At 39.4% G+C, this 27997-nt stretch overlaps 1 protein-coding gene and 1 pseudogene across 3 annotated transcripts in view; one reads left to right on the top strand and one right to left on the bottom strand.

Annotated features, from left to right (window-relative positions):
• Window positions 1-27997, top strand: part of CALN1 (calneuron 1) — a 556564-nt gene that overhangs the window by 191379 nt on the left and 337188 nt on the right. The window lies entirely within an intron of this gene.
• LOC139437463 (synaptogyrin-1 pseudogene) lies at window positions 840-1512 on the bottom strand (annotated as a pseudogene).

Here is a 27997-nt window from a genome sequence, read left to right as displayed (position 1 = left end):
CTTCTCTTGCCAGATTTTGGTACCCTGGATAGGCAAATTAAGAAACGTGTTGTTTCCATTTAAAAAAATTGTAACGTTAATAAATCAAATCTTAAGTGTGAACCTAAGGAATTGTAAGAATATCACAATCCTCTTTGAGCAATAAAAATGCCCAGGTCGACAAGACCCTGCAGGCTAGTTGTTCCCTTCACCTGTAAAATGAAGAACTTGGGCTTTAGGGATCCCTTAAATGAGATTTATGAAGACAGAGGAGCAGGAAAATGTCACGCAGTGGCAGAGCAGGGGGGAAGCGCTGGTCCCTGGACTCACAGGTCCTTCCACATCACCAGCTAGCTGTTTGAATGCATATGAGGTTTACTTATGTTCTGTCTGCTGGAGATGAGCAGATGACCAGTAAAACATGGTAATTACCGAGAATCACTTTGCCCACCTCTTTTCCTATGCATAATAAATGCTCAGTATATATTTGAGTATAAGACTTTTTGTTGCTCGTTGTCGGCTAGTTGTTTGTTTGTCTTCTTTAGGAGGCACCAGGAACTGAACTCAGGACCTCCCACATAGGAGACAGGTGCTCAATGGCTTGAGCCACATCTTGCTCCCCTGGATAATACATTTTACAATAAATATAGGCCTTAATTTTTGGTTTACTTCCTTTTTACTCAATAAATGTTTACAGAATGAATGAATCCATGAAGAATATAAAAAAGAGACAATGAATGAATGGAAAAGTGGTGAGTCTTGACTGGTTCCCCCAAAGCAGCCTTCCACTGCCCTCAGGCCCTAGCCCTCGGGCCCTCTTTCAGGAAATGCATTCCAGGCACTAAGCTGCCCCCTACCCTTCAACCTTGTCCCCGGGCAAGATACAGGGCTCCCTGCCTCTGCAGATGGAGATGCCTAGGGCTGTGCCTCAAGGAACAGGCCCTGAGGTCCTTTTGGAACGTGAGGCCCTGGAGTCTCCCCACTGCCAGGACTGCACACATGCTCCAAGTGAAGATGGAGGAGAAGGCAGTGGTGGCCCAGGTTGCATTTGTCCCCTCGTTCAGTGGGTTGTGCTTGGGCTTGGAGACTTGTCACTGCTTGGCCAGGTAGCAGAAGCCCACAAACCAGAGGGAGTCCCAGAGACCTAGATGCCAATGACAAGTGGAAGTTCACTTCCAGGGCTAGCTAAAGCAGGCAGGTGAGGAGAGCAAGCACACCCATGGCCACACCGGAGCTGCAGGTATCGGAGTTGCGGTTGTAGATGCTGAACTCCTTACCCTTCAAGGGCTGCAGATGTAGTCCTTGTTCATGAGGGGCCTGCACTCCACAATGGAGAACCCCCAAAACCCACGCACAGGATGCTGTGTGGCTGCCTGACTAGGGTGTCGGGGTCAAAGGCGTCTCAGCTTTCCTGGCTCCATAAATGCCCTCTTCTGTCGATATGCACCTGTGCCACTCCCTCTCTTGGCGGGCTCCGTGACCTGTGCCTGGCTTAGTTTGAAATGAATTGGATTCAAATCCTTGCTCTGTCATCTATGAGCTATAAACCCCTAGGTGTGTTAAGTTTATTCTATGAGGCTTCATTTTCCCACCAGCAAAATGGATAAATCCAGACAGTAAGGAGGAGGGTAATTTAAGGTTCTAATGAAATAATATATGTGAAAGTTATTTGAATTAAACAACACTTTGCATCTGCAGAAGAAGTTGTGGGCTTACAGAGCAATCATCCTTAAGGTACAGGATTCCTATACACCACCCTATTGTTAACGCTTTCCATTGGTGTGGTACATTTGTTACAATTGATGAGAGCACATTTTGATGAAAACACAGTTCATGGTTTAACTTATGGTTCATTGTTTGTTCCATGGATTTTTAAAAAATGTTTTTCCAGTAACATATATACAACCTACAATTTCCCATTCTAACCACATTCAAATATATAATTCAGTGTTGTTAATTATGTTCACAATGTTGTGCTACCATCGCCACCATTCATTACCAAAATTTTCCACTGTCCCAAAGAGAAACTGTACATTGTAAGCCTTAAATCTTCATTTCCTCCCGTACCCCATTGCCTAGTAATCTAGAGTCTAGATCCTGACTTTATGAGTTTGCTTTTTCTAATTATTTCTTATCAGTGAGATCATACAATATTTGCACTTTTGTGTCTGGCTTCCTTCAGTCAACATGATGTCTTCAAGTTTCATCCATATTGTCACATTTATCAAAACTTCTGTCCTCTCTGGGGCTGAATAATAGCCCATTGTGTATATAATTCATTTTGTTTATTCATTCATTGGTTGGTGGACATTTGGGTTGTTTCATTCTTTTGGCAATTGTAAATAGTGCCACTATGAACAATGGTTTGCAAATACCTTTTCAATTCGCTGCTTTCAATTCTTTTGGGTATATACCTAGAAATGGAATAGCCAGGTCAAATGGTAATTCTGTATACTTCACTTTCTGAGGAACTGCCAAACTGTCTTCCACAGTGGCTGTACGATTTTATATTCTCACCAGCAATTAATGAGTGTTCCTATTTTTCTATATCCTCTTGGACACTTCTAATTTTCTGTTTTCTTGTTTTTTTTTTTAATAATTGCCACTCTAGTGGGTATGAAATGGTATCTCAATGTGATTTTGACGTGTTTCCCTAAAGGCTGATGATGTTGATCATCTTTTCTTGTGCTTTTTTTGGCCAATTGTATATCTTCTTTGGAAATGCCTTTTTATGTCTTTTGCCCATTTTTTTTTCATTGGTCTGTCTTTTTTGTTGTTGTTATTGTAGGAGGTACTGGGGATTGAACCAAGGACCTTATACATGGGAAGCAGGCACTCACTCAGCTGTATCTGCTCCCCCTCTGTTTGTCTTTTATTGTTGAGTTGTAGGATTTCTTTCTATATTCTGGTTATTAAACCCTATTTGGATGTGTGGTTTCCAAATGTTTTCTCTCATTGAGTAGATTGTCATTTTACTTCCATGATAAACACATTTGAGGCACAAAAGTTTTTACTTTTGATGAGGCCCAATTTATCTATTTTTTCTTTTTGTTGCTTATGATTCAGGTGTACATTCTAAGAAACCATTGCTTAACACAAGGTCCTGAAAATGATTCCCTATTTGAGTTGATTTTTGTGTGTGGAGTGAGGTAGGGGTTCACCATTATTCTTTTTCAAGTGGAGAAACATTTTTCCCAACACCATTTGCTGAAGAGACTATTCTTTCCCAACTGAGAGGTCTTTGCCTCCTTGTCAAAAATTAATTGACCATAAATATGAGGGTTGATTTCTGAGCTCTCAATTTGATTCCATTGGTCTGAATATCTGTCCTTGTGCCAGTACCATGCTATTTTGATTACTATAGCTTTGTAAAAAGTTCTAAGATCAGGAAGTATGAATCCTTTTTTAAGATGGCTTGCCTGTTTGGGACCCCTTGCCCTTCCACGTAAGTTCATTTTATTTATTTATTTATTTATTTATTTATTTATTTATTTATTTATTTATGTTTATTTCTCTCCCCTTCCCCCTCCCCCCCCCCCCCCGGTTGTCTGTTCTCTGTGTCTAATTGCTGCATCTTCTTCTTTGTCCGCGGCTCAGGACAAAGTATAGCGGCTCGGGAATCTGTGTTTATTTTTTGTTGAGTCATCTTGTTGTGTCAGCTCTCCGTTTGGGCGGTGCCATTCTTAGGCAGGCTGCACTTTCTTTCGCACTGGGCGGTTCTCCTTATGGGGCGCACTGCTTGCGTGTGGGGCTCCCCTACACTGGGGACACCCCTATGTGGCATGGCACTCCTTGTGTGCATTAGCACTGCGCATGGGCCAGCTCCACACAGGTCAAGGAGTCCCGGGGTTTGAACTGCAGACCTCCCATGTGGAGGTCTAACCACTGGGCCAAGTCCGCTTCCCTCCATGTAAGTTTATTGATTGGCTTTTCCATTTCTGCAGAGAAGGCTGTTGGAATTATGATTGGGATTGCAGTGAATCTGTGAATCACCTTGAGTAGAATTGACATCTTAATAATATTTAGTCTTACAATCCATGAATGGAAAGTCCTTTCATTTATTTAGGTCTTCTTTGATTTCTTTTAGCAATGTTTTGTAGTTTTCTGTGTACAAGTCCTTTATATTCTTGGTTAGATTTAATCTTAGATATTGGATTATTTTACTTGCTATTGTAAATGGGTGGTTTTCTTGATTTCTTCTTCCAATTGTTCATTGTTTATGTACAGAAACACTACTGATTTTTAGGTGTTGTTCTTGTACCCCACTACTTTACTGAATTCATTTTTATTAGTTCTAGGAGCTTTGTTCTGGAATTTTCAGGATTTTCTGTCTATAGGATCATGTCATTTGCAAATAGGGAATGTTTTACTTCTTCCTTTCCAATTTGGATGTGTTTTATATCTTCTTTTTGCCTGGCTAAAACTTCTACTGTTGAATAACAGTGGTGACGAGAGGCATCCTTGTTTTATTCCTAATCTGAAAGGGAAAGTGGTCAGACTTGCACCATTAAGTAGGATGTTAGCTGCTGGGTTTTTCATATGTGCCCTTTTTCATGTTGAGGAAATTTCCTTGTATTCCTAGTTTTTAAAGTATTTTTGTCAGGAAGGGGTGCAGGGTTTTGTCAAATGCCTTTTATGCATCAATGGAGATGATCATGGGCTTTTGTTCCTTCAGTTTGTTAATGTTGTGCATTACATTAATTGACTTTCTTATATAGAACCACCTTTGACTACTTGGAAATAAATCCCACTTAATCATGGCATATAATTCTTTTAATGTGCTGATGGATTCAGTTTTCCATTATTTTGGTGAGAATTTTTGCATCTGTATTCAAAAAGAGTTATTGGTCTGCAATTTTCCTTTCTTGTGCCATCTTTATTTGGCTTTGGTTTGAGGGTGATGTTGGCCTCATAGAGTGAATTAGGGAGTGTTCCCTCCTCTTGGATTTTTTGGAAGAGTTTGAGGACGATTGGTGTTAACTCTTCATGGAATGTTTGCTAAAATTTTCCTGTGAAACCATCTGGTCCTGGGCTTTTCTTATTTGGGTAGTTTTTGATGACTAATCCAATGTCTTTACTAGTTACTGGCTTGTTGAGGTCTTTTATTTCTTGTTGGGTCATTGTAGGTAATTTGAGTGTTTAGAGAAATTTGTCCATTTCATCTAGGTTATTTAAATTGTTTGGTGCACAGTTGTTCATAGTATCCTCTTCTAGTCCCTTTTAATTTGTTTGGTTAGTAGTAATACCCCCCTTTTCATCTTTTATTGTAGTCATTTTTGTCCTTTCTCTTTTTTCCTTTGTTAATCTAGCTAAAGATTTGCTGATTTTATTGATCTTTTCCGAGAACCAAATTTTAGTTTTTTGATTCTATTTTTTAAATTATCTGTTTAATTTATCTCTGCTTTAATGTTTGTTATTTACTTCCTTTTGCTCACTTTGGTTTAGTTTGCTCTCCTTTTTCTAGTCCTCCCAGTATTGAAACTAGCTTCTGATTTGAAATCTTTTCTTCATTTTTATTGTAAGCAGTTATATATCTCCCTCTCAGCATGGCTTGCTGCATTTCTGAATTTTTGGCATGTTGCATTTTCATTTTCATTTGCTTCAAAATATCTCCTAATTTCCCTTTTGATGTCCTTTTTAGCGCATTGGTTGTTTAAAAGGATATTGTTTATTTTCCACATATTTGTGAATTTTCCATTTTCCCTCTGTTATTGGTCTCTAGCTTTGTTCCATTGTGATCAGAGGAGATTTATTGTATGATTTAAATATTTTTAAATTTATTGAGACTTGTTTTGTGACCTAACTTATGGTCTATCCTAGAGAATGATCCAGGTGCACTTAAGAAGAATGTGTGTTCTGTTGTTGTTTGGTGATGTGTTCTATATATGTCTGTTAGTTGATTTAGAGTATCATTAAAGCCTTGTATTTTCTTATTGATCTTCTCTCCAGATTTTCAATCCATATATTGAAAGTGGTATATTGAAGTCTCCTACTATTAATGCAGAACCATTAATTTCTCCCTTCTAATCTGTCAATGTTTGCTTCATGTGTTTTGGGACTCTGCTATTAGGTGCATGTATTAGCCAGTCAAAGGGGTGCTGATGAAAATACCAGAAATTGGTTGGTTTTTAAAAGGGTATTTATTTGGGATAGGAGCTTAAAGATACCAGGCCGTAAAGCATAAATTATTTCCCTCACCAAAGTCTATTTGCACGTATTGGAGCAAGATGGCTGCTGACATCTGCAATGGTTCAGGCTCCTGGGTTCCTCCTGGCTTAGTGCCTCTGTTTTCTCCACAAGGTTAGCTGTAGTCTATGAGGCTCTCTAGGCTTTGCCTCTCTCCACAAGGTCAGCTGTAGACTATCAAGTGAAAAGCTCTCTCTCTCTCTCCCTGGGGCTCCAGTTTAAGGCTTCAGCATCAAACTCCAACATCAAAATTCCAACATTAAGAACCCTCAACTCTGTCCTTTGCCATGTCTTTCATCTGTGAGTCCCCACCCACCAAGGGATGGGAACTCAACGTCCTAATGATTTGGCCCAATCAAAACCCTAATCATAACTTAATCACGCCCAGGTACAGACCAGATCACAAACATAATCCAATATCTATTTTTGGAGTTCATAACCATATCAAACTGCTACAGTGCATATATATATTTATAATTATTATGTCTTCTTGTTGAATTTAGCCCTTCATCAGTATATAATGACCATCTATGTCCCTTGTAACAGTTTTTTATATATTAGTATAGCTTCCTAAGCTCTCTTTTGGTACTACTTGCATGGTATATATATATGTTTTTCCATCTTTTTGTTTTCAACCTTCTTCTGTATTTGAATTTAAGGTGAGTCTCTTGTAGATTGCATATAGCTATGTCATGCTTTTATAATCCATTCTGCTAATCTCTGCTTTTTGACTGGAGAGTTTTTAATCCATTCACATTTAAAGTCACTACCGACAATGCAGGACAGTCTTCTGCCATTTTGCTGTTTAGTGTTTGTAAATCATATCTATTTTTGTCCCTCAATTTTTCCATTAATGTGTACTTTTATATTTATTTGATATTTTTGTATTGTCCATTTGAGTCCCTTCTCATTTCTATCTGGATATGTTTTTCATATATTTTCCTCATGTTACTATGGGGTTAAAATTTAACATCCTATATTTATTTATTTATTTTTTTTAGGTTTCTTTCTTGAAACATTTTATTTTATTTTATTTTTTAACATCCTGTATTTATAACAATCGTATGTGATTTGATGCCAACTTGACTTCAATAGCACACATATACATTGTTCCAATACTCCTCTGTCCCTCCTACTTTTTGTACTTGTTGCAAATTTTATCTTTCTGCATTGCATTTCTAAAACCATAGATTTATCATTACTTTTTATTCATTTGCATTTTAGCACCTTTAGGAAGTAAGAAGAGGAATTACATATCAAAAAATACAATGTGATAGTATTGGTATTTAAAATTACCAAAATGGAATTTGGGTAATTACCTTTACTAGAGGTCTTTTTAAAAAAATATATATTTTATTTATTTTTATAAAAATACTTAGGTTACATAAAATATTACATAAAAAATATAAGGGATTCCCATATGCCCACTCCCCACACCTCCCACGTTTCCCCACATTAACAACTTCTTTCATTAGTGTGGTACATTCATTGCTATTGATGAACACATTTTGGAGCATTGCCACTAAACATGGATTGTAGTTTATGTTGTAGCTTACACTTTCTCCCACTCAGTTCTGTAGGTTATGGGAGGAAATAAAATGGTCTATATACTAGAGATCTTTATTTCTTTTTTTCCACTTAGAACCATTGTCTAATGCCCTTTCCTTTCAATCTGAGGATCTCCCTTTAGCACTGCTCGTAGGGCAGGTCTAGTGATGATGAACTCCCTCAATATCTGGGAATGTCTTAATCATTCCCTTATTTTTGAAAGTCTCACTGGATGTAAAATTCTTCGTTGGCAGTTGTTTTCTTTCTACACTTTAAGTACTTCATTCCACTGCCTTCTTGCCTCTGTGGTTTCTGATGAGAGTTTGGCACTTAATCTAATTGGAACACACTGCTTTTCTCTTGCAGCTTTCAGAACTCTCTCCATGCTTTTTGAATTAGAATTCAGCAGTTTAATTAATATTTGATGTGGTATATTTTTCTTCAAGTTTATCCTGTTGTGTGTTCCCTGGGATACTTGGATGTGCATATTCACATCTTTTGCTACATTAGGTAAGTTTTCTGTCATTATTTCTTTGAATATTCCTTCTGCCGTTTACTCTCTTTCTTCTTCTTTTGGGGCCCACATGTGTGTATATTGGTATGCTTGATGGTTTTCCAGAGGTCTGTTAGGCTATTTTTGCGTTTTGTAATTCTTTTTCTTGCTGCTCCTCAGCCTGAGTCATTTCAATTGTCTTGTTGCCGAGTTTGCTGATTCTTTCTTCTGTCGGTTTCAATCTGCTGTTGAAATCCTCTTGGGAATTTTTCATTTCAGTTATTGTAGTCTTGAACTCCAATAGTTCTGTTTGATTCTTTTAAAATGTTCCAGTATCTTTATTGAGATTTTCATATTGTTCACTTGTTGTTTTCTTGATATTCTTTAGTTCTTTCTCTGTATTTTCCTATATCTCCTTGAGCATGTTGAAGATAATTTTTTAGATGTCTTTTTTTGGTGATCCACTATCTGGACTTATTTAATGTTTATTGGATTTTTATACTCTTCCCTTGGATAGGCAGTCTTTTTCTGTTTCTTTGTCTGCCTCATAATCTTTTGTTGCTCACTGTACATTTTAATATTTCAAAATGTTAAGTCTGGGATTTACTCCCAGAGTTTCTTGAGTTTGTTATCACCTAGTGATATGTCAGAGATTTTCTTGAGTGTTGGCCCTCCTACCAGGAAGGTCTGCCCAAGGCAAATGCAAAGTGCAGGATCCTCCCTGTTTTTCTGGGTCTGTAAAATGGGGCAAAGTAAGAATTTACCTCTGGGGTAACACATGATGCATGATGCCTACCATATGGCAAAGTGCTCTGGAATGGCTAAGAATTAGTTTTATGGCTTAGCAGACTAGCAAGGAGGTGTAGGAGTATTGGGAAATTCTGAGATTCTTTGATTTTTCCCCTTTTTGTCCAATTTAAACAGAGTTGCTTGACCTGAACTGGAAAGAGGAAGGTTGTTTTAAGGTGAAAGAAAAAAAGAAGCTATGTCTTATCTGTAATGCCTGGAAGTCGGTCATGTTTTTCAGGATTGTGTGTGTGCGTTCATGCACTGTGTGTGTGTGTGTGTGTGTGTGTGTAGGGGGCAGGGCTTATCCTTGAGCCTTCTCCACAGAACCTGATCCTGTAGGTGCCCTTCCACCCTTGAAATGCCAAGCCTGTATGAACCTTCACGTCAACAAAATTTTGCTGATGTAATTGGACTGGGCATGCAGCAATGTTAGGGAAGAGGGATCCACATTTAATGAGTATTTATTTTGTACCAGGTACTACCTATAGTACCTATATACTTTAGTAGTAGTTCTTCTGTTGTTGTTCTTCTGCTGCTCCTTCTGCTTCTTCTGTTTCTTCTCTGCTTCTGCTAGTTCATCATCACAATGATTATTATTTTTATTATGTATACTCTATATAGTTGCTTTTCTCATTTATTCTACTCTCCATCCCTCCACCCCTTCCTTTTATTTTTTAAAGATTTATTTATTTATTCCCCCCCTCCTCCCCCATTGTCTGCACTCTGTGTCCATTTGCTGTGCATTCTTCTGTGTCTGCTTGTCTTCTCTTTAGGCAGCACCGAGAACGGATCCTGGGTTCGGTTGCGTGGAAGAGAGTTGCTCAATCTCTTACACCACCTCAGCTTCCTGGTCTGCTGTGTCTCTTATTGTCTCTCCTCTTTGTCTCTTTTTGTTGGATCATCTTGTTATGCCAGCTTTCTGCATGGGCCAGCACTCCTGTGTGGGCTACCACTCTGTGTGGGCCAGCCCTCCATGTGGGCCAGCTTGCCATGCAGGCCCACTTGCCTTTACCAGGACACCCCATGAAATGAACCTTGGACCTCCCATGTGGTAGACAGGAGCCCAATCACTTGAGCCACATCTGCTTCCTGCACCCCTTTCTTTTAACCTCAGAAAAAGACTGATTCTGCTGTAGGAGAGAGCCTGCATGGGAAAGGAACTAGAAATGACAATACTATCTAGACTTCTTCAAAAGAGAATGTCTTCTTGAAATACACAGGTGATAAAGCTTGGCATCCAATACAATACTAATAATGCCCCCAAGTTGCTAAACCTTGACGTTTACCCATCTCCTCCATGTATCTTTCTGTAAAGAGTATTTATTTAGATGAGATAAGATGTCTAGGTAAGTGCTAACTGCTTCAGATTGACCTGGGGGATATATCAGTGCCATGAGCATCAGCAAAACATCTATAGAATGAAAGTGTTTTTCTCTGAGCCTCTGATAATGTTTTTGATCAAACTGTATTTTGTGGTTCTAAAACATTGCTCACTCTTGGAAAAACACATTTGTCTTCATAGAGAATGTCTCTTTGTGTGTGTTTGGGATCGCTACAAGTCACTTAGGAGGCTGACGAGTGGAGAAAGCAGAATAGATCCAGGGCAGGGAGCTCAGGCATCACTCTATACCCTGCTGGCCTTATCAAATGCTCAGGCACAGAAAAAGCAAGTATACTCTCAAGATCATGCTCTTTGCATTCTTCCCAAATTTGATCCAGTCCTGAGTATATTCTAGGCAAAAACAGCTTAGTAGTAGAGAAGGCTGCTATGAAATTGTCCCTTGCTGGGCTAAGGAAATGCAATCAGAAAAAGCTCATAAAGATGATTCCGCAGTGCACTGGGCAAGAAAGAGCACATAACTGAGAAGGCTGAGAAGACTCCTGTGAATTCTGTGCACTCTTTGGTCTAATTTGCTGTTAGGAGGAATGGAAAATGAGCCTTAGTGTGACTTCTAGTAAAATGGGAATCATCATATCAGAGTTATACCCTATGTCATATAAGAAAAGTGTGAGAATTATGGTAACAGTTACATAGAGATAATAAATGCAAAATCAATAGTGATTTTGTTAATTATATTTTAATAAGTAGATGATAAGCCACATTCATTCTGCAGATATCTGTTATATCCCAACAGTATTCAAGCACTATGCTGAAAGTCAAAATGATCAACCAGACACAGATATGCTCTTAAAGGTTCACCTGAGAGACTGACTAGTTCCAGGTGGAACAAGAAGGATGAAATATGTGTTCTGGAATAGGGGAGCTCTGGCCCTCATATTTTCCAGAGCTTATTTAACTTTTCTGAACTTTAGCTTCTCCACTTGTAAAAAAGGATAATAATATCTACCTTTAGAGATTTTTTTAAATTAATGTCAAAGGCATAATACATCCATTTGTTCATTCACTCGATATTAATTGAGTGTGTATGTTTCAGGCATTGCTCTAAGCTCCAGGGATGAGCAAAGCAGAGCAAATCCCTGTCCTCATGGAGTGTCTGCTCACTTGGCATGAGAGAGTATGTTATGTGATGATAAGTGTTGCAGGAAAAAATAGGCAGGCAAAGGGGATAGGGAGTGTTGGGCAAGTGAAGCCTATTGTAATAAGCTGGTGAGAGCTTATGGTGGCTCAGACCAGGGTGATGGCCTTGGAGGTTGTTTTAGTTTCCTTGGCTGCTCAAGCAAACACCATGCAATGGTTGGGCTTGAAATATGGGAATTAATTAGCTCACGTTTTTGAGGAAAAGTCCAAATGAAGGTGTCACCAAGGCGATATTTTCTTCCAGAAGCCTGGCATTCTGGTGCTGGCTGCAGGTGATCCTTGGTCCTGGGCTTCTCTGTCATATGGCAATACACACGGTGGCTCCTCCTGGCCTCTCGCTGGGTTCCACCGACCTTCAGCTTCTTTCCTGTGGCTTTTCTTTAATCTGATGAATTTCATTCTTATGAAAATCTCCAGTAATAGGATTAAGACCCATCCTGATTGAATTGGTCTACACATTAACTGAGGTAACCTCATAAAAAGTCCTACTTAAAATGGGTTCACATGCACAGGAATGAATTACATTTAAGAGCATGTTTTTTGGGGGCACATAGCTCCAAACCACTATAGAGGTGGTGAGGAGGGACCAGATTCTGGATCTATTTGGGGGTAGATTTATGGATTTGCTGACAGGGTGGGTGTGAAGTGCAAGACAAAGAGAGAAGCCAGGGATGACTTCAAGGTTTTTTGGTCTGATTAACTGGAAGAATGTAAATGAGGTTGACTCAGGGTGGGGGGAAGGTCCAGGAGTTTATTATTGGACATGTTCATTTGAGATGCTTAGGAGATATCCAGGTGGGGACTCTGAATAGGCTATTAGAAAATCAAGCCTGGAGTTCAGGAGAGGGGATTGGGGCTTGTGAAATATCTTGTGTGTTGTTTGGCAAGGTGGATTCTGATTACGTAATCCATACAAATTTATCAATCCATATCAAATGCCATAAACACTACATGAAATAAATTACAGCAATTTAGAAGGAGGAGAAATAATGTCCCAGGTGTGGTGGGGGTGGCTGGTCAGAGAAGGTTCCCAGCAGAATGAGGTATTTGAGTTGAGCCTTAGAGGTTGGGAAAGATTGGAATTTATGACTGAAAGGATAGATTGGAAAAAAATCCTGCAGTGTGTGGAAGTTTGGTGGGTGCTGGGCCTTGGAGGCTGTTTGGCTTGACCAGTGGGGAAGGTGAGAGGTGGGCACAGCAGAAAGCAGGGCCAAGGGCTGGTTGTGTTCAGAGGGCCCAGGGCCAGGCTAAGAAGTGGGACCTTAGTTGGCAGCTAATTGGGGCATCTGAGCTTGGATGTCGTGATGCAGCACAAAGTCCTGGAAGGTTGGTCTGCTCCCACACCTAGAGTGGGCTGGAGCAGGGGGAATGGGTGACCCAAAGAAGCCTGCCCAAGAGCCAAGGCTAAAGGGAAGTGAGGCTCTTGTCAGAGAACAAGGAAATGGACATCCCCAGGGACGACCGCATAGGACTTGACTGGTTTGGCTGCACGTCTGCTGGGTGCCTGGCACTGCTTTCTTTCAGTTCTCACGGCTGCACTGAGAAGTCCTTGCTATTAATATCCTCATTTACACATGAGAAACTGAGGCACGGAGAAGCTGAGACACTGCCCCAAGGTCACACAGCTAACCCAGGCTCTCTGACACCTGAGCCCCCAGTTTTAAGCTCTCAATGGTTTAGCCTCTCATAATCTACTTATTTAGAAGGTAGACTTATTTTTTTAAGGGAAGGGGTCGGTGGGAAGAGAAGAGGAAAGTTGTGTGCATTCAGATAGAAATTTTCGGTTACATGTGAGGAGGGATTGTCTGGGAGAGTGCGGGGTAGGGCTGGAGGAATAAGGCATGTGGGCAATTGTGATAGAGTCCATTTGAGTTAAGAGATCTCTGCAGGATCCGCTGGGCTCATTGAAGGTTTTGCAAAAAATTATTACTATTATTGTGCATCCTGTGGATGCATTTGATGGCTCCTGGAAGGAAAAGTGTACCCTCTGGGCTAGTTCTGCCTCTGCCAGTAATTAAGTATGTGACCTTGGGCAAGTCTCTTGACTTCCTTGAGCCCTGATTTCTTGACCTGATCAGGGAGCATGGAAGTGCTGGTTTGGCCTCTCTGCAGTATCTTGATGATGCATTTTATGAGCTGTGCACGGGGAAGTTTGTAGCGCTTTACACGGAAAGATGGCGGCTCCATTGCTCACAGTTGGAGCCCAAGGGCTGGCGAGTGCCTTTGATTTTCAGTAGCAGGTGCATTTAATTGGGAGGTGGTGGCCTGCACCTGCCCTCACACAGGAGGAAGCACCAGGCAATGATGAAATCACATGTGTGTGGCTAATAAGGTCAGTTGGAACTAGGATTTCTCGTGGATTTTTAGCACAGCTCATGTGGGTTTTCAATATTTCCTTAATGAAGAGAACTGTGATCCACCACTGCTTCTGTGAGTTTTCATTATTTTTTACCTAATTTACCTTTTGTCTTTGTGATTAAAAAAATGTTTTTTACCTTTCTACTTCTATCAAGAAACATCCTAAAATGTGAAACAGCCTTTTGAAATGTTTCATACTGCAACTAAAAGGTAATCTATTATAAACACTCTTGATTTTCAAAATGTGATCAAACTTATATTTTTGGAAAAATTTTTTTGATTAAAATGTAACGGATGTTATGGTAGACCCACCCTCCTCCCTGAAAGATGCCTGCGTCATAATTCCTGGAACCTGTGAATATGTCCCTTGGCCAAAGGAACTTTGCAGATGTGGTTCAATTAAAGACCTTGAGTTGGAGAGATTATCCTGGATTATCCAGATGGGCCAATGTAATCACAAAGGTCCTTATGAGAAAGGAGCAGAGTCAGAAAAGGCACTATGACAGTGGAAGCAAGAGAGAAAGAGATTGGAAGATGCTATGCTGCTGGCTTTGAAAACAGAGGAAGGGGCCATAAACCAAGGAATGCAGGCAGCTTCTGGAAGCTGGAAAAGGCCAAGAAACAGATGCTTCCCGGCAGCCTTCAGAAGGAATGAGCTCTGGACTTCCGACAAGCAGAACTGCAAGATAATAAATTTGTCTTAAGTCACAAAGTGTGTAATAATTTGTTAGGGAATGAATACTGATGTCTCCTGAAGGACTAAATTGTCATAGAATTTTGTTTTGTTTCTTTTAGTTAGAATGGGGACCATTAGCCTGGCAGTAGGGAGGTGGCCAAAGGGCCATGTCCCTATTCTATGTCTTTCTTCTCCTCCCCTCTTTGAAGCATTTAATATCCTTCTATAATACTTTCTTTCCCATTTCTCCTTTCAAAGCCTGCTTTCAGAAGAGAGCCTGATAACAATAACTTCCATGGCTTATGGACTCAGATCATGGAACTGTAGAGTCCCTGACTGTGAGCCTGGGAAGTGAGGTTGAGATCACTCATGGCCAACTCCTCAGTCTCTTCAGTGGGTAGGCTACTTGCCGGACCGACTTTACCGTGGCCACACAGCTGTTGGTTTCACCACCAAGTCCATGTCTACAGACGTGGAGCCAGGCTGGGTGACCTTCCCCTCTCAGCGCTGTCAGCATTTTAGGCCTGGATCCTGATTTTGAAATGAAAGGTTTTGCCCTCTGCCCAAGAAAGGAACTTGAGTTAGATCTGAGGCAGGGAGGGTGGTGTGGTTGAGGGAGGGTCTCCACAGGCTGAGATCCCATTGCAGAAGGAGTTGCTTACTTCATCCTAAGGCCCAGCCAAGAAGCTGCCCCAGGAGGGTCTCATGGTTATAGGAAGATAACTGGAAATTACTTTGGACAGATAACAAAAGACTGTGATATTGGAGATTAGAGAAGGAACCTGTGGGGAGAAAAAAAGTAAGGAGAGTTGAGATACTTCCATGTCTGAGTTTTGTGTCATAGTGACTTTTTTATTTCCTTCAGTTAAAAAAGGAGGCATGATAATATAAGCACTGCTACAAGGTCTGTGAGACTTTTTAGGCAGCTACGTTTCTTTGCAGTTTGTTGCTGGTGAAACAGAAAAAAAAAAAAATCTAGGAAATGGTGACTAGTAGAAGTCCTCTAAAGCTTGGCTTCCTAGTAGGACACTGTGCACAATTCCTGTTGAGAGACGAATTAATCCTTTGGGTTGGCCAAGGTGCCAGCCTGGCGAAGATCATGGACTTTGGAATCACATATACCTGGATGAGAATCCCAGCTTGCCTCTAGCTAACTGTGTGCTGTCCAGTAAGCTACATGAGCCTTCCTATCTTGGTTTACTCAGCTGTAAATGGGTCATGGAACAGCGTACCACAGCATAGAGTTGTCTGTAAAGGCGGGCATGGGACTGGTACCTTGTCATTGTTATCTCTGATGACCATTGTCCCTAACATGATTGGAGCAGGAGAGTGCATTGACAACTTGAGCAGATCAGCAGAAGAAAGGCAATCAACCCCCACCTTCTGATTCTCCACGCAGCACCTCTGGTGGGAATCGGCTTGTCTGCCTCGCCTCATTTGTGCACTTTCCTCCAAAAGAACTCAACACCGATGGAGTCTGGGGATGGGGAAGGGTGATGATGGTAGTGAATAAAGTCATGTTTCATTTCCCTGCTTGAGAACCAGGAGGCTGGTGAAGTTTCTTTTCCTTCACTCCACCCCATATCAGAGATAAAGCCAGGGGGAGCTGGAATTGGAGTGAAAGGCAGGAAGAACATGTTTATTATAGTCTCCAGTCTGTTTATAAATATGTTTTCTCAGTCTTTCTGGGAAGCCGTCTCTGCCCATCTTTACCTGCTGAGATTCTCCTCAACCCCCTTTCAATTGCTGCCTCCTCTTTGAAACCTTCTGAAACCTGCAGCCAGCTATATGCAGTTCATTTTCTGTGCTCTCACTTTGCTTATCCCTCCAATTATAAATTGTAGAATTGTTGCTGTTGCTTTGTATATCTTAGTTGCTCTACAAGATTATACTTCTGAGGGCAGGAACATAAGGATTTTAGAATCCCCTTTAGTATTTACAACAGAGCCGTGCATGTCGTAGGAACTTAATAAATATTTGTGGACTTGTTGAACAGCTTTGCACTGAAATACTTAACACCAAAATCAGACATAATAGGACTTTGAGGAATCTTTACCCCATTAGTTTACTGGAATCCAGGATATTACCAAATAGGTAGTGAAGAAAAAAATCAAGGTCTCTGTGACTAAAATCAGAGATTTCCTTGAAAAATTAATTTCAGGTTCTCTTCTGGAGTTCCATAATGGTTCAGCCCATCTCTTGTACCTTCCATGTTGAAGATCCCCGAGCCTTTAGAATGGCTCAGTTCAACAAGACAAGAACTCAAGACACAGACTCTTCAGTAGCTCCTGACATGATCAAAGGGACGAGGTAGAACATTTGACATTGGTCAGTTGACCTTGTGCTAGCAAGTAAGAGTTAAAGAGAAAGAATGGAAGCATGTACTATATTCTGGAAATACTTCCCTTCAAACTTATTAAGGAAATTTGGTAGAAAATCCACTTACGATGAATGAGTGGTTTCCCAGTGGGGAAGTCAGGACTCACAACTCCACGATGATGCCCTTTGCTGCCCACCTAAAGAATTTCATTAGCTCAGTCCAGCAGTTCTAGGGGCTCAGAGGACTGGGGCTTTGTCCAAGGTCACTCATTCCAGCCAAAAGAACCCCAGAGACCTGATGTGAGTTTAGGGGTGGTGGCCATGTGCTCCTTCTCCTTTCCTGTGACTGGAGCTCCCCCCATCCTCTGAACCTTCTAAAGTGCTGCATCATTTCTGTGTCTTGTGCCTCCCTGGGTGCAGTGGAGGTTGCTGGGTCAGTCCTGGGTGCTGAAGGAACAGTGGTTGAAAAATAAGTAGGAAAAAAGTCAAGTTCACTTCTCATTATCTGGGTTACTTGTTAGGTTCAAATGGTTGAGTGAAATTGGGTGTTTGGGGTATCTATGGATTTTAAATGTCTTTGCCAGCCTTCTTATCATTTTTCTGGAAATGACTGAGACCTGGTTAATTTTTTAAAAAAAAATTTAAAACATGTATAACCAATCTTTTTAGAAGTCAGTGATGATAATATCATTTAATTTCTTTGACTTATTTATGAATAATGAAGCCTGGTATTCCAGAACCATCACTAGGATGGATTTTATTTTCTCAAAAGTTGTAGAAAATTGAGTTTTACCATCTTACCCCCAAAGGTTAAAAGTAAATTAAAGTTTTGAATTCATAAATTTCCAACCTAGTGGCCTGTATTTTTCAGATAACATATGCTGCTTTGGTTTGGAGACAGAGGCACTGCTGTCTAAGAGTGTCTCTTTAGACAGGAAAGTATGATGTTTAGGTGTCTTTGTAACATGATTGTTTAAGTCATATGAGTGCATAGGGGGAAACAGACTGGTGCTCTTAGCTTTCTGGACTTCAAAAAATGATTAAAAACAGAACAACCCCCCCCCCCCAAAAGAAAAACCCACAAAAACTACAATGGATAAGTCCCAGAAGTCTCTTCCCCTAACTCTGTGCCTGGCACAGATTTGGTGCCCGGTCACTGCCTGTTGAATGACTGAGTACTATTCATTATACAAGGCTGAATGTAGCATAATTTGCATGATTTTCAAGGAAACCTATATGGACTAAAATATTCAAGTTCAGCAAATATTAACTAAGAGTCTCCTGTGTCCCAGGGACTGTGGAATATGCTAGAGCATTGGAGTTGGAGGGGTTAAAAGAATAGTTTAATTCCATTCTAATCGATTGAGAGAGGCAAATGTAGGCTGTAGATGAAAGAGCATCTTAAGTGCAGCAGCAGAAATATGTACCAGAGCCAGAGCAGGGAGTAATTAATTCTACTAGCAGGGGCTGGAGGGGAGCACTCAAGAAAGATTTCTTGGAATGTCTGATGATTGAGTTGGACCAGGTGTTTGTCAAGTGTAAACAGGTAAAGGAAAGGGCATTCCAGGCAGAGGGGTCACCGTGGGCAGACATCGGGAGGCATGAGGGCTGATGATTTGTACAGACCACTCTGACACATAGTTCAGTCCACTGGGAGTGATGGACCCTACAAAGGAGTCTTTCTTTCTCCAGGAAAGCTGTCCTCACTCCAAGAATGTCTGGGCCACCTCCATGGGAGGTGACCTCAAGCCTTTGAGATGAGCTCAGGAATAAACTTCCTTAGTGGCAAAGCTCTTTTTGGAGGGCTAGTGTTTTGTTTTTGTTTTTGTATGCGACTTTTTTCGTTTTTTACCTACTTATTTATTAGAAAAGTTGTATGTTTACAGAAAAATCATGCAGAGTTCCCTCATACCCACCTCACACACACAGTTTCCCTATTATTAAGACTTTGCATTAGTGTGGTACAATAGTTAAAATTGATGAAACAATATTATTATAAGGATACTATTTCTATAGTCTATAGTTTATAATAAGGGATCCTTGTTTGTTCTATATAGTTCTATGATTTTTGTTTTTGTCTTCTGTTTTTAAAACCTTTATTCTACTAACATATATATATATCCTAAAATTGCCCCTTTCGACCACATTCAAATATATAATTCAGTGTTGTTAATCATATATATGATATTGTGCTACCATCACCACTATCCACTACCAAAGTTTTTCCATCACCCCAAAGAGAAACAGTGTACCAATTAAGCATTAAATCCCCATTCCCTAACCCACCCAGTCCCTGGTAATCTGTATTCTAGTTTATGACTCATTGAATTTGTTTATTCTAATAATTTCCTATCAGTGAGATCCTACAACTTTGATCCTTTTGTATGTGACTTACTTCACTCAACATGGAGTCTTCAAGTTTCATCTATATTGTTGCATATGTCAGAACTTCATTCCCTCTTCAAATGAATAATATTCTATTGTATGTATATACTACATTTTGTTTATCAAGTCATCTGTTGATTCAAGCAACAGTTGGGTTGCTTCTATCTTTTGGCAGTTGTGAATAATGCTGCTATGAATTATATCTGTCTGTGCTTTCAATTCTTTTGGGTATATACCTAGAAGTGGGATTGCTAGGACATATGGTAATTTTTGGATTAACTTTTTTTTTTTTAAAGATTTTTATTTATTTATTTATTTACTTATTTATTTATCCCCTTGCTGCTTGTGCTCACTTTCTGCTTTCTGTGTCTATTTGCTCTGTGTTTTTTCTGTGTCTGCTTATCTCTCTTTTTTGTGTCATCTTGCTGTGCCAGCTCTCTGTGGGTGCGGGCCGTTGACTCTCTGTGGGCATGAGCCGTCAGCTTTCCGTGGGCGTGGGCCAGCTTGCCTTCACCAGGAGGCCCTGGGAATCAAACCCGGGGCTTCAGGTAGACAAGAGCCCAGTCGCTTGAGCCACATCTGCTTCCCATTGGTTTAACTTTTTGAGGAGCCCCCAAACTCTTTTCCACAACGACTGCACCATTTTACATTCCCATCAACAATGAATGAATGTTACAAATTCTCTACATCCATTTCTTATGTTGAACCACCTTACATACTTGGAATAAACCCCACTTGGCCATGGTCTATAATTCTTTAATTTTATTGCATTGTTGGGTTTGGTTTGGTAGTATTTTGTTGAAGATTTTTGCATCTATATTCACAGGAGATATTCGTCTATAGTTTTCTTCTGGTGTCTTTATCCGGCTTTGGCATGAAGGTCATGTCGGCTTCATAGAACAAGTTAGGAAGTGTTCCTCTCCATTTTTTTTGGAGGAGTTTGATGAGAATTGGTGTTTATTCTTCTTGCATGTTAGGTAAAATTCACCATTGAAATGACATTACAATGACAGATACAGGCCATTACTTATCTTGCCATAACCTATAGAAATGTTCAGGAGAGAGTGTAAAGTACAATGTAAACTATATTCCATGCTTAGTGGCAATGCTCCAAAATGTTTTCATCAATTGTATTGAGTGTACCACACTAATGAAAGATGTTAATGTGGGAAAATGTGGGAGGTATAAGGAGTGGAATATATGGGAATCCTCTATATTTTTATGTAACATTTATGTAATCTAAGTATCTTTTCTTTAAAGATTCTTTTTGATTACTGATTCAATCTCTTTACTTGTTATTGGCCTTTGATATCTTCTACTTTTTCTTGAGTAGGTGTGGGTAATATGTGTGTTTCTTGGAATTTTTCCATTTTGTCTAGGTTATCTAATTTGTAGGCACACAGTTGTTCATAGTATTCTCTTTTAAACCTTTTTATTTCCATGAGGTCAGTAGTAATGTTACCCCTTCATTTCTAATTTTAATTGTTTGTATCCTCTTTCTTTTTATCTTTGTCAGTTTAGCTAAAGGTTTGTTGATTTTTGAAAATCTTTTCAAGGAACCAACTTTTAGTTTCCTTGATTGTTTTTGTTTCCCCTGTTTCATCTAATTTTTATTGCTTTCTTCCTTCCACTCACTTTGGGTTTCGTTTTCTCTTATTTTTCTAGATCTTTCCATTGGCAGGTTAGGGCAGTGATTTGAGAGCTTTCTTCTTTTTAATGTACGGATTCAGAGCTATAAATTTCCTTGTCAGCTCTGCCTTTGCTGCATCCCATAAGTTTTGCTATGTTGTGCTTTTGTTTTCATTTATGTCAAGATATTTTCTAATTTTCCTTGTGATTTCTTTTTTGACCTACTGGGTATTTAAGAGTGTATTGTTTAATTTTCACATTTCTGTGAATTTCTCAGCTCTCCCTCTGTTAATGATTACTAGCTTCATTCCATTTTGGTTGGTGAAGATACATTGTATGATTTCAATATTTTTTAATTTATTGAGACTTGTTTGGTGACCTAACATATGATCAATCCTGGAGAATGACGCATATTCATTAAAGAAGAATGTGTATTCTCTTGCTATTGGGTCAATTGTTTTATATGTCTGTTAGGTCTGGTTGGTTTACAGTATTATTTATTTATTTATTTTAAGATTTATTTATTTATTTAATTTCCCCCCCTCCCCTGGTTGTCTGTTCTTGGTGTCTATTTGCTGCGTCTTGTTTCTTTGTCCGCTTCCGTTGTCGTCAGCGGCACGGGAAGTGTGGGCGGCGCCATTCCTGGGCAGGCTGCTCTTTCTTTTCATGCTGGGCGGCTTTCCTCACGGGCGCACTCCTTGCACGTGGGGCTCCCCTACGCGGGGGACACCCTTGCATGGCACGGCACTCCTTGCACACATCAGCACTGCGCATGGCCAGCTCCACACGGGTCAAGGAGGCCCGGGGTTTGAACCGCGGACCTCCCATATGGTAGACGGACGCCCTAACCACTGGGCCAAAGACCATTTCCCTACAGTATTATTTAAATCTTCTGTTCCCTTATTGCTTTTTTTTCTCCAAATGTTCTATCTATTATTGGAAGTGGTGTATTGATGCCTCCTAATATTAACGTAGTACAGTATTTCTCCCTTCGAATCTGTCAATATTTGCTTCATATATTTTGGGTCTCTGTCATTAGGTATATATGTATTTAAACTTGTTATGACTTCTTGTCAACTGATACTTTTATCAGTATCTGTGACCTACTTTTATCTCTTGTAACAGTTTCTGACTTAGTGTTTATTTTGTCTGATATTAGTATAGCTATTGTAACTCTCTTTTGGTTACCATTTTCATGGTGTATTTTTTTTTTCTTTCTTTTCATTTTCCTCCTACTTGTATCTTTGAATTTAAGGTAAGCCTCTTGTAAGCAGTATGTAGTTGAATCATGTTTGTTTGTTTGTTTGTTTTTCTTGTAATCCATTCTGCTAATCTCTGCCTTTTGACTGGAGAGTTTAATCTATTTACATTTAAAGTAACTACTGGTAATGCAAATCTTTCTTCTGTCATTTTGAAATTTGGTTTTTGTTTTATACCTTTTATATTCCTCAATTCTTTCATTACTGCCTACTTTCACATTTATTTAATTTTTTGCAGTAAACTCTTTGAGTCTCTTCTCATTTTCTTCCATGTATATTTTTTTCAAAACTTTTTGTGGTTCTATGGGGCTTAACTTTAGTATCCAAAATCTAGAACAATCACATTTGTTTTGATACCACCTTAACTTCAATAGCATATACAAACATTTTTCATATACTGCTCTGTCCCCCCCACCTTTTTGTTGTACTTCTTTCAAATTACATCTTTATAATTGTATGTCTAAAACCATAGATTTGTCATTACTTTTTATGCACATGCATTTTAGAACCTGTGATAAGTAAAATGTGGTTTTACATACCAAAAAATACAATACAATAAAACTGGAATTTATAGTTACCTTTATGGTTGCCTTTATCAGAGGTCTTTATGTCTTTATACTGCTTCAATCCACTGTCTAGTTTCCTTTCTGAAAAAATCTCTTTAGCATTGTGGGTCTAGTGGTGATGAATTCCCTCAGCTTTTGTTTATCTGGGAATGTCTTAATCTCTTTCTCAATTTTGAAAGGCAGTCTTGCAAGATGTAAACTTCTTGGTGGGCAATTGTTTTCTTTTAGCACTTTAAATATTTCACCTCACTCTCTTCTTCCCTCAGGGCTTCTGACTTAATGTTATTGGGGCTCCCTTGTACATAACATGTGGCTTTTCTTTTGCAGCTTTCAGAACTCTCTCCTTGACCTTGACTTTGATAGTTTGAGTGTTTTGTTTCTGGATGTGGTTCTCATGGAGTTTTTCCTGTTTTGAGTTAGTTGAGATTCTTGAATGAAAATTTCAATTGCTTTGTCTTCAAGATCACGGATTCTTTCTTCTGCAAGCTCCAATCTGCTATTGAAACACTCTAGGGAATTTTTCATTTCAGTTTCTGTCATCTTCAATGCCAATATTTTAGTTTGGTTCCTTTTAAAAATTTCTATCTCTTTATCGATATTTTTGTATTATTCAATCATCATTTTCCTGATATTCTGTAGTTCTTTCTCTGTGTTTTTCTTTATCTTCTTGAATATATTGAAGTTCATTTTTTAAAAAGTTTTTGTCTAGTAAGTCCAAAGTCTGGTATTCTTTGTTGATGATTTCTGGATTTTTGTCTTGTTCCTTTGGATGAACCATCATTTTCCTGTTTCTTTGTTTGTCTTGTAATCTTTTGTTACAATCTGTACATTCTTATATTTTAATGTGTTAACTATGGGATTTAGTTCCTGAGTTTTCTGTTCCTTAATTTTGTATTCAGCCTGTGATATGAGAGAGATTTCCTTGAGTGCCAGGAACTAATAAAAGGAAAACAACAACAACAATGCAACAAATTCATTTCATAGTCTTTGCAGTTTGGCTCTATGTTGGCTGGTGCTCTCCTTCGGAGTCTCATGTTCCTATAGAAGATCAGCCTGAGGCAAAAGTGAAGTGCAGGAGCCAATCCTTCTTTTCTGAACTTAAGTCTTGTCCTGGGCTTGTGCTTGCTCTTAGCCTTAGGAATTTTCCCATCCACAGGAATCTGAATGTCATCTCCACTCACTATGAAAGAGACTCTCTCTGTCCCTCCTGGATATTCCATTGTATGTCTTAAAGCTGCAATCCTTTGCTCTAGCCCCCTTAGACTTAGTTGTTTCTTACACTGCTTTTGTTGTCTGCAAGCTGCTTCTGCCTGGCAAGTCCTGGGATGGTGAGCCAAAGATGAGTTTACTAATTCACTGTTTCAGGCTGCCATGGGACAGACTGGCACTGACATACAGGCAACCCAGTATGTGCACAGGTGTTATTCCATTCCCTCTGGAACAGATTCAGGGACTTACAGTGGGAGCACAGGCTCGCTCCCCACCATGCCTATGAGGAGGTAGAAGAGGGACCAGTGAAGGCACTATGAACTCCTCCTACAATTAAAATTTTTATTTTATTTTATTGAAGTATATCACCCACACATAAACATACATAAACAATAAGTGTATAATAATAGTCGTGAACTTACAAAACAAACATATATAACACCATACAGGACTCTCATAACTCACCCTACCACCAATAACTTGTGTTGTTGTTAAACCTTTTTAACTAATGATTAAAGAGCATTGTCAAAATATTACTACTAAATTATTTTCCTCCAACCAATCCTATTATTATTATCTTTATATCATTTATATATGAACATACATAAACAATTAAGTGTATAGTAAAAGTTGTGAACTTACAAACAAACATACATAATATCACACAGAGGTCCCATACATCAACCCTCCACCAACACCTTGCATTGTCATGAGATGTTCATTACAAATTATGAAAGAATATTGTCAAAATCTTACTACTAATCGTAGTCCTTATCTTACATTTGATTTGTTTTTCCTCCAACCCATCCTATTATTTTTTTTAATATATTTTTTTATGACAGAGGTTGTAAACTTAAAAAACAATCATGCACATGTGCAGACTTCCCAAACAACACCCTTCCATTAACACACCACAATGTGGTGTGTCATTTGCTACAGATAAAATAATGTCATCTGATTGTTACCATGTCCGTAGTGTACATTTGGCTCACATTTTTCATACTGCCTCAGGATCAACACAGTACATCTTTCACATAGATGCAAGAATATTATATTATTACTACTAACCACAGTCCATAGGTCACTCCAGCTGTATTTTTCCCATGCTTCTCCACATTACTGACACCTTGCAGTAGTGATATATATTTGCTCTAGCTAACAAAAGACACTCTTCCATCTGTACCATCAACCACAATTCTCATCCACCTCTTGGTTTACTGTGCTATCCAGTTCAGATTATTCTCTAGCATTGTCAATTGGCATTTACATAACTAGACTACCATTTTCAGTCACATCCCCACTTTTAAACTAGCTGTTACTCACTGTGTGTGGTAACCATTCACTCCATACATTTCCACACCTTTACAGTAAAGCTAATTAAAACTTGTACATACATTAAATATCAGTAGTCCACTCAGTCCTCCTCTTATCTCCTCTAAGAATCTACCACCTACCACCAAGTCTTGAAGATATTTTCCAATAATTTCTTCTAGAAGTTTTATTGGTTCTTACTTTTAGGTTTTTTTATCCATTTTGAGTTAATTTTTGGATAAGGTGTGAGGTAGGGGTCCATTTTCCTTCTTTCAGCTATGGATATCCAATTCTTTCAGCACCATTTGTTGAATGGATTGTTCTGCCCGAGCTGTGTGAGTTTGACAAGCTAGTCAAAAATCACTTGACCATACCTGTGAGGGTCTGTTTCTGAACCATAAATTTGCTTCCATTGGTCTATTGTGTCTGTCTTTAAGCCAATATCATGCTGTTTTTACCTCTATAGGTAGATATTATGATTTAAAGCCTGGAGATGAGTTCACTTTCCTTTTTATGTTTCTGCCTATTCAGGACTTCTTACCCTTCCAAATAAATTTAATGGTCATGTTTTCAATATTTTTTCTTTAATGCTGGTGGAATTTTTATTGGGATTGCATCAAATCTGTGTATCAATTTGAATAGAATTGACTTCTTAATGATATTTAGTCTTCCAATCCATGAGCATGGAATGTTCTTCCAGTTATTTAGGGCTTTTTTTATTTGTTTTAACATTGAGTTGCAGTTTTCTAAATACAAGTGCTCTACATCATTGGTTAAGTTTATTCCTATTTGAGTTTTATCTGTCATATTTTATTTTCACCACTCTTTTGAGACTTTCAGTTACTTTTATTGATATAATCTTTGTTTCTAGACTCTCTTCCAGGCTCCTCTTTCCTGTCTTTTCTTTTCAGGCTCTGATATACCCTTTAGTATTTCCTGAAAATCTGGTCTCTTGTTTAGAAATGCTTTCAGTTTTTGTTTATCTGTGAATATTCTAATTTCGCCCTCATTTTTGAAAGACAGTCTTGCTGGATATTAGATTGTTGGCTGGAAGTTTTTCTCTTGCAATATCTTAAATATATCAGACCACTGTCTTCTTGCCTCCATGGATTCTGGTGAGAAAATCAGCACTTAATCTTATTGGATATCCCTTATATGTTATGCATTGCTTTTCTGTTGCTGCTTTCAGAAGCCTCTCTTTGCCTTTGGCATTTGACATCCTGATTAGTGTCTTGGAGTTGGTCTATTTGGATTTTTTTGGATGGGAGTGTTTTGTGCTTTTTGGATAGGGGTATCTATGTACTTCAATAGGGTTGGGAAATTTTCTACCATTATTTCTTCAACTATTCCTGCTGCCCCTTTTCCCTTTTCTTCTCTGGTCGCACCTTTTGTATGTTTGTGCACATTTTGCTGTCATTTAGTTCCCTGAGACATTATTCAATTTTTTCCATTCTTTTCTTTATCTGTTCCTCTGTATGTTCACTTTCAGGGGTCATTTCTTCAAGCTCTCCAATCCTTTCTTCTACCTCCTCAAATCTGCTCTTATATGATTCCGGTGTTTTTTTATATTTCATTTATTCCACCTTTCATTCCCATAAGATCTGCTATTTTTCTAATTAAATTCTTCTTTGTGCTCATCCAGTGTCTTCTTAATATCCTTAATCTCTGTAGCCATCTCATTGAATTTATTAAAGAGATTTCTTTGAACATCTATTATTAGTTGTTTCAACAATTGGAGGCTTATCTTTTTCCTTTAACTGGACCATATTTTCCTGTTTCTTGGTGTGGATTGTAATTTTTTGTTGGTGTCTTCGCATCTGGCTTACTAGAATATTTTTTTTTGGATGCCATTTTTCTCTTTAGTTTAGGGCTTCCTATCCTTTTCTCCCTTGCTGGTTGTGCAGTAGGAGCCAAGCATGTAGTTGGTGTTGTAAGCTGTGGAGGCTTGAGCTGCCCTCATTGCACCAGGGACCAATGAAGCTTCTTCCAGTTTTCTCCTTCACCAGGGGTAGGGACAAAGTCACAGTTGTGTGAAATAATCCAAGTGCAGGCCTAGACTGTAGTTCCCCAGAGAGACTGATGAAGCTTCAGGCTGCTTTCTCCCCTGCCTGGGTCTGGGTTGGAGCTGCAGGTGTCGGCAGCAATCTATGCAGTGCAGGTCCAAGATGACTGCAGTTGCCCTGGTAGACTTCTATTTTCAGTCTATGCAAGCCAAAGTTACCTGCAGTTACTGTATAGGCTGGTTCAGGACTCCTCAGTCTCCTCCCTGCCAGAGGTGGGGCTGAAGCCTAGTCTAGGACTGCAGGCTGATCTGCATGAAAGAATCTGGTTCCTGCCGACACTGAGAGTTTCAGTCAGCCCCACTTCCCCTCAGGTTGGTTCACACCCCAGCTGTTCCCAGGGTTATATCTTAGCAAGCCAAGTCTACCAATCAGTAGCTGAAATCGGCAGCCAACTGTCTCCTCTTTCCCTGTTTCTGGGAAATGGAGCTCCTAATTCCAGCCACAGAATAGCTCCTGGGATGGCTTGTGCCGCCAGAGTAGGATGATCACTGGCCTCTGCAGTTTGGCTGGTAATTTCTTGGAGAGGCTGACGCAGGTCCCTGCAGCTTCCTCCCTGCTGGAGGTGGCACTGGGGCCTAGGTTAGACCTGCAATATGATCTGGATGGGAGGAAGCCAGTCCCCACCAACACTGGGATTTTCAGTCCACCCTGCTTCCCCTCGTGCCAGGCATGGAGTTAAGATGAAGGC

The sequence above is a fragment of the Dasypus novemcinctus genome, chromosome 23 (assembly GCF_030445035.2).
Source record: "Dasypus novemcinctus isolate mDasNov1 chromosome 23, mDasNov1.1.hap2, whole genome shotgun sequence".
Lineage (NCBI taxonomy): Eukaryota > Metazoa > Chordata > Mammalia > Cingulata > Dasypodidae > Dasypus > Dasypus novemcinctus.
Note: the sequence above shows the minus strand (reverse complement) of the source record. Positions and strands in the feature narration are given on the sequence as shown.